The sequence below is a fragment of the Trachurus trachurus genome (assembly GCF_905171665.1).
Source record: "Trachurus trachurus genome assembly, chromosome: 17".
Classification (NCBI taxonomy): domain Eukaryota; kingdom Metazoa; phylum Chordata; class Actinopteri; order Carangiformes; family Carangidae; genus Trachurus; species Trachurus trachurus.
This window is the reverse complement of record NC_139900.1, coordinates 5345962-5358911: the sequence shown is the minus strand read 5'-3', so window position 1 is coordinate 5358911 and position 12950 is coordinate 5345962. Positions and strand designations below refer to the sequence as shown.

Genomic DNA, 12950 nt, shown 5'->3' with positions numbered 1-12950 from the left:
TAAGTAGTCACTTGACGGGTCTGTAGTCTTTACTTCTTTTTCAGGTTCTGTGCGAGACAAAGCAACAGGTAGAACTTCAGGTAGGTCTCCTGCTTCGGTGCTGCATACGTCGCCACATGGATTATCAGGTAAGTGATCGTCATTCGTTGGAGCGTCAACAGGCAGGTGATCTTCACTGACTGGAGCATCAACAGGTAAGTGTTCTTCACCAACTGGAGCGTCATCAGGTAAGTGTTCTTCACCAACTGGAGCGTCAACAGGTAAGTGTTCGGATAGGTTCCTCCCCTCGTTCTTTGGCGAAGGGGTTTCAAGGTGGATGTTTGGTCTAGGAACTTCATAGACAGTTGTGAATCTTGTGATTTCTTTATCAGGCTGCTCTCTGAACCACTCGTATGGAATGTCATCCTCAGAGTCGCACTGATCTTGTACATCTTCAGACTGTTCAACAGACTTTCGTGTTCGTGGTTTGCGTGGTTTTGGCAAATCTGGTCTTTCAATACTCAGTGGAAGAGAACCACAGGGAAGTACGAGGTCTCTGTGAAGGGTTCGCAAGGGGCCTTCCTTGTTCTCTGGTCTGAGGGTGTAGACTGGGAGATCTCCGGCTTGCTTCACCACCACATAGACGTCCGTCTCCCACTTATCGGCAAGCTTGTGTTTGCCGCGCAGGCGGACAGCTCTCACCAACACCCTGTCGCCAGCCTCCAACTTAGAAGCAGTGACACGGCTGTTGAATCTTGCCTTGTTCCTCGCTGCTGTCTTTGCGGCGTTTTGAGTGGCTATCTTGTAACTCTCTTCCAGATGAGACTTTAGTCTTTGAACGTACTGTGAGTGAGACTTGTACTCACCGTCCTTCAAGGGTAACCCGAAGGCTAGATCGACAGGTAGCCTCGGTTGACGTCCGAACATGAGTTCATAGGGTGTGAACCCCGTTACATCATTCTTCGTACAGTTGTACGCGTGTACGAGAGGTTTCACAAAGTTTCGCCACTGTGATTTGTCTTTGTTGTCGAGTGTTCCCAGCATGCTCAGCAACGTTCTATTGAAACGTTCGACTGGATTCCCTCTGGGATGATAGGGCGTCGTACGGATTTTACGGATTCCAGCAATCTTGCAGAGCTCTTTGATTGTCCGTGACTCGAAGTCAGGTCCTTGGTCGCTATGCAATCGCTCCGGGATTCCATAATGGACCATGAAGTTGTCCCAAAGGCACCTGGCGACGGTCTGAGCTTTCTGATTTGGCGTTGGTATGGCAACTGCATACTTCGTAAAATGATCCGTTATCACCAGAATATCCTTCGTATTGCTTCTGTCAGGCTCAACAGACAAGAAGTCCATACAAACAAGCTCTAAAGGCCTGGTGGATGTTATGTTCACCAGCGGTGCGGCCTTTTCTGGTTGTTTCTTTCTGCGGATGCACCGTTCGCAGGTCTTGATTTTTCTTTCGACATCAGCCGCCATCTTTGGCCAGAAAAATCTGGTCCGTACCAAATCCAAGGTACGTTCGGTACCTAGGTGGCCCATATCATTGTGAAGACTCTGAAGAACAACCGTCCGGAGCTCCTCAGGTAAGACAAGTTGATATGTGACTCTTCCATTTTCTTGACGTCTTCTGTACAGGACTTCATTTTGCATTTCGAGACGATTCCACTCCCTTAAAAGGAAGGGAATGTCAGGAAGTTCTTTTCTGACCGTTGGAGGTAACTTTTCTCCACTTTCGATTTGAGCTATTACCTCTCGGAGACAGGGGTCAGCTCGCTGCACATCTCTGATTTCAACCTCGGACAGATGAGGGAGACCAGGTAAGTTACCATGCTCGACCACAAAACTGTCCGGCAGGGCTTCAGGAGAGGTTGCAAGGGATTGCACCAGCGCCATGCCTCCATCGCTGTCTCCACGATCATCTGGTGTGCCACAAACAAGATGCCTCTCACAGATGGCGTGCACGATGTCTTGGCTCACACCACCCTCAAGTTCAGCCAAATGTGTTCGTGTGAACTGATCGATGCGCTCCTGTTCTTTCTGGGACTTCAGGTCATTTGAAAGCTCTCCGTGTGGCCTCCTAGAAAGACCGTCCGCATCACAGTTCAGTTTACCTGGCCGGTATTGGAGCGTGAAGGTGAATGTTGAGAGGGCTGCCAGCCATCTGTAACTGGTGGCGTCCAGTTTGGCACTGGTAAGGACGTATGTCAGGGGATTACTGTCGGTTATGACAGTGAATTGGTTACCGTACAGGTAATCACTAAATTTTTCGACAACAGCCCACTTTAAAGCTAGGAATTCTAGCTTGTGCGCCGGGTATCTTGACTCGCTGCGCGACAGGCCCCTGCTAGCGTATGCGATCACTCGCATGTGGCCATCTTGTTCTTGGTATAAGGCTGCCCCAAGGCCCGTCGTACTGGCGTCGGTGTGGAGGACGTACGGCACCTTGGGATCAGCGAACCCGAGAACAGGAGCTGTGGTGAGCTTCTCGATGATGGTGTTGAACGCTAGCTCGCAGCTGTCAGTCCAGCGGTCACCGAATGGCTTCTTTGGATCGTGGTATGTCTGGTAAGTCGATGTCTTGTGCTTGGTATTTTTGTGTAGTGGGGGATAACCCGATGTCAAGTCAGTGAGGGGTCTGACTATGCTGGAATAGTCTTTTATGAATCTTCTGTAGTACCCCGAAAACCCGAGAAAAGACCTTAGCTGTTTCAGGTCTTGAGGTCTTGGCCACTTTTTCAGGGCTTCCACTTTTCCGGGGTCGGTTCCCACTCCGTCCTGGGACACGATATGCCCCAAATACTTGACCGACTTTTGGAAAAACTTGCATTTCTCCGGGGAGAGCTTTAGGCCGAACTCTCGCAGACGGGCCAAAACTTTCATCAGCCTCACTTCGTGCTCTTCCAATGTTTTGGAAAAAACAATGATGTCATCCAGAAACACAAGAACTTCTTTTAGATTCATCTCCCCCATACATCTCTCCATTAGACGTTGGAACGTGCTCGGAGCGTTTGTGACGCCTTGAGGCATCCGATTAAATTCCCAAAACCCCATGGGACAGACAAAGGCGGTTTTGGGTTTATCCGCTTCTTCGACCTCTATCTGATAATAACCGGATTTTAGGTCGAGGACCGTAAACCACTTTGATCCGGTGAGTGTAGAGAAGGCTTCTTCCAGGTTTGGGAGCGCGTAAGCATCCTTCACAGTCTGGAGATTGAGTTTCCTATAATCAATACAGAGACGGACGTCTCCGTTCTTCTTCCTCACTACGACTATAGGCGACGAGAATGAGGAGTCAGACTCTCTGATCACTCCAGCTTGAAGCAGTTCTTGTAGATGCTTACGGACGGCTTCCAGGTCATGGGGATGTATGGGGCGGGCTCTGTGTTTGAACGGTGTCTCATCAGAGAGCTTTATTTGATGCTTGACTTGGTCAGTTCTGCCGAAATCAAGGTCATTTTGTGCAAAAACGTCTGACATGCTGTTCAGTTTCTTTGTGATGTGCTCTTTCCATTCGGCGGGAACGGGAGAATCACTGAAGTTGAACGTGATGTCGGACTTCTGGGGACAGTCTGATCTTGAGGTAAGTACACCATGTTCTTTTGAGTAAACTCTCTGAAAGGCACTGATCTCACCAATAATACACCTCTGAGGAATGATGACATCGTGGTCTGACTCGTTGGTAAGTATTACTGGGACTTTGCATGGCTGTTTAGTTGGCAAATCAACAAGACAGGTTTTCACCAGCAACCCACCTGGCAACGAAGATGAGGAAGGATGCTCCAGGACCACTGATTTTTCAGTAGCGAACCTACTGGCTGCAACACAACCTTCCAAGACGACGGTTTGACCAGCTGGAACCAACTGGGGGTCTTTGCCGTGCATCTTCACCAGCCCAAGGTTTCCATCCTTACTTTGTCTCTGCCGTAGCTCAAGGACTTTGAGAACGGCTTTGTAGCCATGTGCTGTTGGTTGCTGTGTCTCAGAAGCCATTTCACAGTACATCTCATACAATACATCAAGCGTGTTGGTACCTACGAGCATGAGTGAATCAGAGACAGCATGAACGTCTGGAACCACCAAAGCGAGCGTTGGCACCTCAATTTCCACTCCTAGGAACTCTTTGGGAAAGGTAATGTTCAGCTCAATGTATCCCAGGTAAGGTACACACTGGCCATTGGCTCCTTGAACTTCCAGTAAGTCGAACAGTGGCTTGATTTCATGCTCAGAAAGGTTTTGCTGATGGAACGATTGAGGGACTGTGGTGACCTGGGAGCCCGTGTCCAATAGGGATGTCGTGAGGCTCCCTTCCACTTCCACACGTGCTGTGCTCTTTGTACCGACCAAACCTTTAGGTAGCTTGAAGGGTTGAGTTCTTGTGTGAGACTGCTTTAGCATAGCACGTTGCTTGACTTTCGGTTTGGGTTCAGGGGGACCTGGTTGACTAGTCTCAGTTCTTGTCCGTCCCGCGACAGGAACTGAACTCAGTTTAAAAGAAAAGAAGACGTGTTCTGTGTCTCCCACATCTGCTGTCGTTGTCTCAGTTCTTTTCTTTTTGCTGCTACCAGGGCAGGGTTAGCGTCAGACTCACAGGTGGCAACCATGTGCCCATCCTCCCCACAGCGAAAGCAGTACCAGGGCTTCGGCTTGGAAGTTGCACTCCTATGAGAAGGTAAGTTGGTTTCTGTGGTTGCATGGTCAGGTTTTTGTTTTTCTTTCACTTTCACTTTTTCTTGGTTGGGAGATGCTGTGTTTTTCTTTTTCATGAGGGATGTTAGCTGACTTTTCAGGTCTGCAACTTGCTTCCTTAGCTCATGTATGCTACTAGCATCAGACTCAGCTTGGGTCTCACCGCAGTTACACACAGTTTGCACGTGGGACGCAGCTTTCTGTTTTGTGGTACCCAAGTGTTGTTTCATTCTCATGACCTTGGCTTCTTGCTTTTCCTCTTCAGTGCGTAAAAGCTTTAAAAGCTCAGCAAATGATGGAGGGTTCTGTTTTTTCTGTTCTAGGTGGAGGTCAGCAAGCAGGGCGTTGTCCCAACAGCCCCTGCAAAACTGTCGGAGTAGGTGTTTGTCTCCGTCCAGTGCTGGGACACCTCCTCTGCGCACCGCGTTACCCAGGGCAACCTGAAGGCGCTGCAGGTACGTAGATGATCTTTCTCCAGAATCCTGGAATGTGCTCATGAACCGCACAAACAGTTCTTCTCCATCTTCAACTGTGGCAAACGCAGAGTCTAACAACTGCAGATAGGCCGTAGGAGGCGCTTCAGGACCAAGATGCCTGATGACATCAGAAGCTGGAACAAGAAGACTCTCGAGGATTTTACGAGTTTTATCAAGGTCAGAGACAGAAAAATCTTTCATCATCAAATCAACATGGGACCTCCAAGTATCATAATCTACCTCACTGTATGGTCGAGGGATCCTCCCAGAGAAACTTCTCAGTCTCAGGGTAGAGTGAGAGTGTGGGGGTCTGTCTTCACTCCTCACGATGTGCTCCACCACTATCTTTTGCACCTCAGGTGGGTTAAGCTCACTGGGACTCAGGGTTGAAGGTGTCTTTGGGTTAAAGGTGGGAGCAGTTGTTCTCTGATTAACATCAGGGGGATCAAGATCAATGAGAGGGGGAGCACCAACCAACAGCTGTGATGTAACGTCATGCTGGCTGGGCTGTGCAGGCTTCTCAGCTTCCAGTGAGTGTTGGGGGGAAGTAACAGGCTCACTAGATTCAGCACCATCGATAGATTCCTCTATTTGTGACATTACCTCCTTTAACACCTGCTCGAAATCCTTTCCACTGAGTTTGGCGATTTCTTTCAGCTTGTCCAGGTAAGTTTGTGTGACATCACTGCTTACCTTTTGTGTGTAGACACTTGCCAGGGCTCGAACATGGAAGGTGACATCAGGACTGACTGACGATGGGTGAGTACGAGGCAAAAGGGGTTCTAACGCTTGCATAGCAGTGCCATGGTTATACTCTACTATCAGGTTTGTATGAAACTCTGTAGTTGGATCATCTATCTTCTCAGCCCTATTGATTGAACCATAGGTTTGCAAAAACTCAAGAATCTCATCATCCTTTTCTGATCCTGTCAACCCACTCACTATAACTGCATTTGGAACCTTGATGCCTAATTTATCAATGACCTCCATTTTTTAGCAATGTGTATTATCATGAAAATAAAAAAATGAAATGGTTTGTTCCAGGCAATCGTTTGGCAAATAACTAGGCTCCTGGCTGGCTCGCCACTTGTTGTAACACGTGTAACCCTTTAAAGTAGTAATAGGATTTAGATTCAATAGGCCAAAAAGTATCAGAAGCTCTAAGGTCGACTACGGAGCCCAGGATTGACCAACCGATGCTCAGGAACGACACAAACACTGTAATTTCTTTAAGAAACAAATGATGCTTCCCTTTTTATTACCAGAATGGGAAGACCACAGTAATAACACATTTATAACACTCTTACAACTCTTACCCGGGTAAGTATGAAAAATAATAAATAAAATAAAGTTCTGCAGCTGCTGCTTTAATTTCTAGTGTTCAGTTCAGTCACTTATCACCGTATAGGTGAAATATCAGTCCCACCTCACTTGGGTGTGGGTGGTGTGTGTGTGTGTACTGGTGCAAAAGGATTCAGGTTCCACGACGTCGGTTTCTCAGGATTTTCCGGGGTCTGGCTCGCCATCAACTTCAACTGGCTCCAACTTCCAGGTAGGTCCGTATCTCAATGGTATCCAACGAAAAAAAGAACCTGACCTACGATAAGTAGGATCAGAGCATTCATTGTCATTTTCTAAACTCAATGACTTATAGAAAATAAATCATGTTAAATCTACACAAACTCTACGTCAATAGAGAATAATTATTTTACTGAATTACTGTTGTAATATGACATTACAATTATCAGCAATAAAATAAACAACATTCAAATAATCAGATTATGTCATTCATCATATTATGTTACTCATGTTATTGAAATAACCTTCCAAAAACCCAATATCAACATATTCTGTGCTCTTTACATGGTAATATTCACACAAACATCATTAGCCTTTAAGAAAATAAAATATATAATGTGCACAGTTTTTAACTTGTGGCTAAATGTGCTTAAAGTTCAGAAATAAAGTGCTAAACACACCCAAAATACAGTTCAGTGTGCATAGAAACAGTAAACAAAAAGAGAAAATAAACATCACATATGCACCCTTTAAATTATCAGATAAATGCTGCAGCATGAATGTATCTGGTGTGTATGCACTGAAGCTAATTAGCACCAGGAGCTAGCGCTCCGACATTAGCTCGTATGCTAACGGTTAGCTCGTTCCGCTATTAGCTTAGCGATTTAGCATTTCGATTCGGTTGCTCACCGATGCTCTTCTCCTCCCGAGCGGCTCCTCCAACTGCACTCACGCAGGTCCTGGTCGTCCGGGGGATCTTCTCCAACAGTTTTCTCCGTGTTTTATCCGTGTTTTGTATTGTTTCACCGTCCTGAAGTGTGTTTTTCGTGACTCTTGTCGGCTCGTGCTCAATGTGGTTTGCTCTCTTCCTTCCAGCAGCTTCAAGAGGAAGTGAACCTGCTCCGGTCGGGTCAGTGGGAGGGAGCTTCTCCTCCGATTGGATGAAAAGATCGTCTTCCGACCAGCTCTTTCAAACTAAAACTCCACCTATCTTTTTTATTACAGTTTTGTTCTTCTTTTTAAGTAGATATCAGTATTTTAATCAATAACAAAACATTATATTTAATTAATTAATTTATCCACTATGAATTTCACTGTTTTTAGTTAAAACATCTTGGTTTTAGATATATAATGAACTAATTTACTGCTTTTAACTCAAATTGTCTCTGTTTTTAATACACAATAAAATACTTTTAATACACATTTTTAACCTGGGTTACAGTTCCTCCTCATACTGCATGTAAAACATCCACGTGGTTATGCAACAGCTACATCTGGCCATAAAAACAAATGTTAAAGAAATACCATATGAGAATAACAAACCAGGTGTGTTCAGGACTATACTGCTCCATTATGTTAACATTAAGACAGTGCAACTACTACAACTGCTACAGTGCAACTCATCTGAAACTTTCATTCCTTTTCCACTGTAACAAAAACAAATACTACCGTCTCAGCATATTAAAATATTGCTAGAAAACTTTTTTTTAACTTTTTACACATTAAGAAAGGTGTAGGAAACATTGCATCTTTTCTTTACATGTGGGTTTATGTCTTTGCGTTGACACATCGAGGGAGTGTGGTTATTTTATTTTACTTATTGTGTGTGGTGGCCGGAGTTTGAACACAACCGTCACCATTATCATCATCCTTATTATTATTTTTCCGTTTTGCTCCTTTTTGCTACTAGAGCGATTCATTCAGTTTTAATAACATATTTTCTTGGTTATGAAAGAGATTCTGACAAAACTAATGTTGCAAATTGTACAAAGATGGAACTCTCTAACCTGGTGTATAAATTAAAAATATTCATGTTTACATTAAATTGACCAAAAAGTTGGTTACATGAATGCACATTTATTTAACATGACCCACTCCAGAAGTGAACAGCGCAACAGATCAAAAGATCGATCTACAAATTTTATGAATCGATATCGGATCTTTTAAATGAATCGGAAACTCAGCCCTGTTAAACATTAAACATTACATTAAACTGATCATGGACCCTTTGACTTTTCGGACACGTCACAAAAGACGAGCTTTCAGTTCTTCGGCAGCTGAAGGCTTGAAGACTGTTAACGCTTTAATATAAAACACAAACTCTCTCAGTTATATTGAACAGAATTATACGAGTGAAATCCACAGAGGGGACGAACCTGAGCTCTATTCTTCCCTCTTCACTGCCATCTTTCCCCTCTCTCTGTTTTTATTATTGCAGTTGCTATGTTTTCCACAGGAACATAAGCAAACTGCCAACTACAGGCATGTTTTAGATATTTGTGCCTTTGTGGCTTTTTCAGTCACAATATCTCAACATGCTCTGAATAAACGTTGTTGGGAAACAGCAGAAACTTTGCTTCAGTAACTAGTCCAGGGAACATTTATTGTTGTTTTTTTGCGTGCATGTCCTTGACAATGAGTCTATTTAGACTTATACCAAAATCAATCCTGTGCAATATTTATTTATTTATTTAAAATCCATATCTGGGAACCTTATTTGTCTGAAAAAGCGTCGATTACAAATCAGTGGATATTCATAATACAGCACACCGTTTCCTGGCCTCCTTACAAGAAAAGAAACTGTGGTTTTGAAGGAAGCTCCAAAAAAAAAAAAAAAAATGCCAGAGAGAATTTGACAAGAAAAAACTGTGAAAGACGTTCAAAAGGCTCTGAATAATACCGGTTTGCCTCCGTCCTCACTCTAGTGCACAGGCCTGGCCTTTTCCCTGAATATCCTGAAATCCAATTTTATGCGGTCCTCCTCTTAACCATCCGTGAAACTTGGGATGTCACTTTCATAAATCGCAGCCAAACAGCTAACCATGGTAATGCTCAGGGCGTTTTCGTACGACGAGAGAGAGAGGGGGGGGGGGGGGGGAAACGCACTTTTGTGTCAGAAGAGGCTGTGACAGATGTCGAGAGAGGATGTTCACCATCATCATCGTCTTCACACATCGTAACAGTGTGAATATGTGGTTTTTCAGATGAGCGCTAATTACTCAAGAGTGGATGCAAATGAGGTCGACATCAACAGAGAAGCAGGAGGATGATGATCCGTGGTGGTTGTGGTCAAATCAGAGCGTTTCTTAACTCATTGAGTGCCAGCCCTTTTACAAAATGGTCAGTGCCATGTGCCAGCGTTTCGGGGCATTTTGAGTAATATTTTAAGACCAAGAGAATATTTTGTATTATGACTCTGAAAACACAAAATAGCTCAAAGGAAAGAGGAGACTCTCTATTTAACTAGGGAAAAACCATTTGTTTGTACCTTGTTCCATTCTTAATTTATCTTAAGTTGAATAGAGCCTGGTTGCACCAAAAAGACCACTTTTTTTCTAGAAAGCTGAGAAAAATGCATTTTTGTGAAAGAGAGTCTCTCAAGAAAAACAGTGATTTATCCGTTTTAATTTTGGCTTTAAAAATATGTAAGACATCTGAAAATTTCATTTCACATGTTTTTTCATTGTACAAAAAAAAAAAAAACTAAAATACAACAAGTAGGAGTCCTACTATGCAGAGTGATGCCTGCTCTCCTACTCCTCCTGCAGTTGCTGCCCCCTCACCCTCTCCTCCCCCCTCCTCTCCCCCTCCTCACCCCCTCTCTGCCCCTCCCCTCTCCTACTTCTCCTGCTGCTTCGCCTCGTCTCTGAAGTAGGGAGGGAGACGTCGTGGCGTCTTCAGCCTCTCTGCTGGACGCGGCCGCGGCAGCGACGCACCGCGCTGATCTCTCGGTTCGTCGTCACGACGTCGGTTTACAGCAGCTGGTGAAACTGACTCTGCGATCCGCTTTCGCTTCGGCATTTCGGTGCTGATCATCTATGAGTTTACCTTTCCTGCCTCCTCCGATCACTTCATGCTGGAGCTATGCTAATAGCATCCGTGGCTAAGCTTCCTGCAGCTCCACGTTACACTTGTTCCAGGCTCTGCCCGTCGTTTTCCTCTAGAAATAGAAACTTTTCCCAACTTTTTTATCTCTGTACCGATCGCACTCGTCTTCTCCTTCCTCTTCACTTCTTGCTCTGATCTACAGTCTTCTTCGTTCTACACATCCCAGAAGCCCCAAAATTACTCACAGTGTGCGCAACAGCGCCCCCATTTACCAGCCGCAGAAAACTGCATTTGACGTATATATACGTCAATGGCACTCAAGCGTTGGATTTTGATTGACGTATATATACGTCAATGGCACTCAATGAGTTAAGCTCAGATCAACTTGTTACTGAAAATACTTCATCTTTCATAGATATAGAGAACTAAGCATAGACAGTACGCACATACCAGCCTGTGTTGTGTATGATATTAGCGTTAAAAGTCAGACTCACATAAACCTGCCACTGTAAATTACTCACTGTATTTCATTTTTTTCCTGCATGCTCGTTTTAAATCCTACATCAACAAAAAGTCCTGGTTTGAATTCACCGACTGAACACAATGAGAAAATACTCATAATAATTAGACACCAGAAATGATTGATAACTGGATATTATAGTGGTTTTTTTGGAACATAACTATATGTGTTTGTCTTAGTCGTTTTTATATCTCTATATTTACATATTCTTCTACTTTTTTACCTTGTATGCTACTTAAACATTACCATTTAAAGTGTCCAAAAGGCAAAATGTTTGTATTCTTGTAAAGAGAGGATCATTTGGATGCAAAGAGGAGGAAAAGCATTAAAAATATTCTGTTTCCATTTGGGTGTGGATTTAATGCTATGAACGAGGAGGAGGTGATGAGCCCCAACAGCATTTATCACTCATCATCTTCTTCTTGCACTATCGATCTGCCATTTTTGCACTATTCACACACATCTCCAGGTTTTCATTCCACTATTTAGGCTGTATTTAACCAGTTCACAGTTATAGGCTAATCCATCACTTCTATGTTGTGTACAAGCTGCACACATTACACCTGTACATTCCTATACACCCCCTATACTCCCCATCTGTGCAATAGTTTCTTTATTTTCTGCCTTACAAAGGTCAACACTGTGTATATCATTTTTATTCTATTATTGTAAATAACTGTATATACTCGTGAAATAATTTGGCGCATAACAGAGCGTCTCTATTTGTTTCTTTATATGTTCGCTGTCTGATGTTGTGACAACCAGCTCTTCCTGGGGTCTAGGCAAGAAGATAACAACAACAGGAATAATATAAAGGCCAGTTATTCAAATCAAATCATTTGATAACACCGAACCCTGCAAGTGATGTGCGCAGTTTTCTCTTCAACCAGCCCTTTCCCTGTGTAACTGTCGTTGTATGATGAACCATGAACTTATGGCCCTATACAAAACAGTTTATTTAAGAAGTTATATCGTCTTATATTTCTATATTTGCACATTGTTCTACCTTGAATGCTACAATGCTACTCCTTTATTCCCCATAAACAGCCTCGTGGTCTTGGTGTAAAAGCATCATATAGGTATCCTTGTTTGAATACAGAGAGAAAAAAGTCAAGTCGTACATTAAAAACAAGCAGATGAGCAGACCATTTTCACGGCTGAAGAGGAAACAGAGGAGAACACTGAGGTGATAGGGAGTAATGTGAGATCTAAAAATCTATATCTAAAGTGTAGAAGGTGTGGATTAGGGGCCACCTGTGCCACCGGGGCTGCCCTGCTGCCTCCATGTGTGTCTGCTGGGGGCTGACATGGACACTCAGGGCTCAGACTTTTACTAGGACTTTTACAGTGGACTCCTAACTTGATTGAAATTTTAGGAGCACAAGCAGAAAATGTAGGGGCACAAACCATAAACCGACTTGCAGAGCAAATATTCACATTTCCTTTTCATTCATGATCCCATTCCTCACACACATCGGCCTGACACCTGTTAATGACAGATCCCAGATTATTTGAGTCGTCCCTTGTATGTTTCACCAGTTTAAAAAAAAGAAAACCCTGTCAAATGTGCTGGTTTCACATGTGCAAGTAGTAAGTATTGTAATATGGCAAACAAATAAAACAAAGAGGCGACACGGCGCTGTTGTTTACCTCTTTTTTTGAAGAAGCCGACAGCTCCTCCTCCTCCTCCTCACACTGATCAAAATCTACATCCACAGCTATAGATTCATAACTATAGCCTACATATAGATAACATCGATTATTATGAACCAACACTGTCAGTGTGACAGGTTACAGTGATGCCAGCAGGTCTCTCACCGTTAGCCCGCGGATCTCAACCACGACTGACACCGACAACATGACACCAAACGCGGCGGTCGCTGTGCAGCTCAAAGACAACCGCGCTGCTGCTGCTGCTGCTGCTGCTGTCACACAAAAAC

At 43.9% G+C, this 12950-nt stretch overlaps 1 protein-coding gene across 1 annotated transcript in view; it reads right to left on the bottom strand.

Annotated features, from left to right (window-relative positions):
- The window catches only part of zmynd11 (zinc finger, MYND-type containing 11), a 52838-nt gene that overhangs the window by 39076 nt on the left and 812 nt on the right, over positions 1-12950 (bottom strand). The window lies entirely within an intron of this gene.